Genomic DNA, 3,543 nt, shown 5'->3' with positions numbered 1-3,543 from the left:
TTTCTTTCTTTCTTTCTTTCTTTCTTTCTTTCTTTCTTTCTTTCTTTCTTTCTTTCTTTCTTTCTTTCTTTCTTTCTTTCTTTCTTTCTTTTTTGTTCCACTTAAGCACTTAGTGCTAGAGACATTCCATAATATATTATATGACAAACTTCAATAGATATAATATCCACTGATTATTAGAATGTCAAAACTTCACATTTAGACTAAAGACTAAACATATGAATCATGGGAAATAAGTGAATTGGTATTTAAGTATCCAAAACTATAATTTGATTGATTCTTCTTGGTGGTGAACTATTTTAGAAAAGCAGATGGATGAAACATCATTGCCACGTGGACCTGTAACCAATGGAGTCAAAAGCTCTTCAGTAAGCCTGTCTTCCACATTTCTGGCACAGTCATGTTGTAAAGCATGTTGAGTGATTTCTCCATGTTTTATGTTGAATATCCTCCTATATATGAAAGTACTTGTAGCAACACTAAGTATGAACTTGGTGTGTTCTTTTTGTAATTTGTATTTTTTACCTCAGATAATATTGGAGTACCCTTACCCACTATTACCACCTTAGTGTACCCACCACCTATATTCCTCCAACACAGACCACTGTGCTTTCTTCTTTGTTCTTCCCCTTCTCTCATCTTCTTCCCACCATGGTACTTCAATTCTGTGATCAGCCATTCAGCCATTAAATATTAGTTTTACAACTTCTGACTATTACTTTGCTTTATATTCCACACATTAGTGATACCATCCAAAATTTATCTCTCTCCATCTGACTTATTTCACTCAGTGTTATCCTATGAAGTTCCATCCATGTTGCTGAAAATTGCATGAGTTTATTTTTGATCAATGTGTTGTATTCCATTGTGTGTATATACCACATCTCCTTGGTCCATGCATTTGTTCTGAAGTACTTAAATTGTTGCCATAGTTTACTTATAGTAAATAGTGCTGCAATAAACATGTTTTCTTTCAACTTAGTTGTTTTAAAGTTTTCTGGATAGATGCCTAGGAGTGCAATTATTAGGTCAAATAGCAGATCCATGTTTAATGTTATGAGATACCATCTTCATACTGCTTTCCATAAGGGGCTGGACCATTTTGCATGTCATAAGCAGTGTAGGGGTGTTCCCCTTTCTCTACATTCTTGCCAGCACTTGTTGTCTCTGGTCTTATCAATATGGGCCATTTTCAATGTTGTAAGAAGGTATCTCTCTGTGGTCTTGATTTGCATTTCTCTAATAAGTGATTGTGAACATTTTTTCTTGCACCTGCTGGTCATTTGAATGTTTTCTTTGGAGAGGTATGCATTTTGTACATTTAACTCCTTTTTATTGAGTGGATTGTTTTGTTTTCGTGGTTTTCTGAGTTATTTGTACAACATTGATATCATTCCTTTGTAGAATGTTTAATATGCCAATATTTTATCCCATTCAGTAGAGCAAATTTTCATTTTAGTTATGGTTACCCTCACTAAACATACGCTTTTTAGTTTGATGCAGTCCTAGCTCTTTATGTTACCATTTGTTTTCCTTGCTATTGGAGAAAAACCCCTAAAGGCATCATTAAAGCTTATGTAATTAAATTATTTTGCCTATATTTTCTTCTGTGTATTTCATGGTTTCAGGTTTTGCATCCAAGTCTGATCTATTTTGTGTTGATTTAGGTGTAGGACATGATGTTGCTGTCTAGTTTTATTCTATGCATTCAGCTGTCCAATTTTCCCAATACCATTTATTGAAGAGGAAATCCTTGTTCCAGGGTGCGTGTGTATGTGTGTGTGTGTGTGTGTGTATTTGGCTCTTTTGTCATAGATTAGCTTTCCATATATATGCAGGTTTACTTTTTGGCTCTCAATTTTATATAATTGGTCTGTGCATTTAGTTTTGCTTCTCTTTTAAGTGTTGTGGCTTTATAAATATAGTTTGAGGACTGGAAGTGTGATATCCCCATTCTTGTTCTTCTTTGCCAAAATTCCTTTTGCTATTTGGGATCTGTTGTGATAACATATGAGTTTCAATAGCATTTGCTAGAGTAATATGCCATTGGTATTTTTTATTGGGATTTCAGTGAATTTGTATATTTCTTTCAATAGAATGACCATTTTGACAATGTTAGTCCTTCCAATCCATAAACAGGGAATATTTTTCCATTTCTATTTGTCTTTTAATAATCCTTTCAAAATGTCTCAGTTTTCTTTGTATAGATCTTTTACCTCCTTTCTTAGGTTTACCCTAAGTATTTAATATTTTTGGTCTAATTGTAAATGGAATCACTTTCTTAATTATAAATGGGATCAGAATCTTAGCATCTTCCTCTTCTGAAGGCAAATGATTTATGTGTTTTGAATTTATATCTTGCCACTTTGCTAAACTGATAGTATTCATTATTGTTTTTCCCTGTGGAATCATAAAGATTCTTTATGTATATTATCATGCAAACTGCAAAATATATTTGAATTTGGATTCTTATATATATATATATAGTAGCTAGAAACTCCAATTCTCTGTTGACTAGCAATGGTGTGAGTGAGCAACTTTGACTTGTGCCAGATATTAGTAGAAAAGTTTTCAGTTTTCCATAATTGAGAATGATATGAGCTGTAGGTTTAATGGAAATGGATCCTAGTATATTAAATGCTATTCTTCTTTATCTCCAGTTGTTTTGCTTTTATTAAGTAAAGTTTTTGGTGTTTTTTTTTTTTAATTTTGTTTTTAGAAAAGACAGGATTTTATTTATTTAATTTTTTTGCAACATTCATCATTTTTGTACAAGGCTTTTTCATTTCAGTTGCAACTCTTGTGGTCTTCTCACCACCAGTTTACCCATGACTCATTACCATAGTCATGTGTGCTTCTTCCCAGACTTGTTTGGATCCTATTCCCCTCTTTCCCCCACTCCGCAGAAAGGATCATGTTTAGTGAAAGAAAAAAAAAAACAGCAGATGGTTGTACCCATAGCAGGAGTGTAAGGGATCAGTGGGATAAAAAGTAATTGTAATAAAGTGAAAACTAAAAGAAATAACTATAAACCAGTTTAGCCCATACTTGAAAATATTCCTTCTTTTTAATTTTTGAGCAATATAGGTATCATTTTCATCTTTGAATATTACTTTAATTCACTTGTGAAGCCCTCTGGTCCTGGACTCTTGTTTTTTTTTTGTTTTCTTGTTTTGAGAGTTTTGATTACTAATTCAATTTCTTTACTCATGATGAGTTTGCTCAGGTTTTCTATTCCTTCCCTACTCAGTCTCAGATGAGTGTGTAATTGTAAGGATTTGTCCATCTCTTCTAGGTTATTAATTTTGTTTCCATATAGATGATCATGGGTATATCTAATTATTCTCTAATCTCTGCAACATCTGTTGTGATTTCTTTATTTTATTTTTTATACTATTTGAGATATCTCCCTTATTTTCTTGGTGAGCTTGCTAGGTATTTTTCTATTTTATTTATCTCTTATATAACACAGCTTTGGTTTCATTGATCTTTTGGACTGTCCTTTGAGTTCCTCTTTAATGAATTTACTTCTGCTTCAATTTT

The sequence above is a fragment of the Condylura cristata genome, unplaced genomic scaffold, assembly GCF_000260355.1.
Source record: "Condylura cristata isolate star-nosed mole 26May11 unplaced genomic scaffold, ConCri1.0 scaffold00043, whole genome shotgun sequence".
Classification (NCBI taxonomy): Eukaryota; Metazoa; Chordata; class Mammalia; order Eulipotyphla; family Talpidae; genus Condylura; species Condylura cristata.
The sequence above is the reverse complement of the archived record's forward strand: the minus strand, read 5'-3'. Positions refer to the sequence as shown.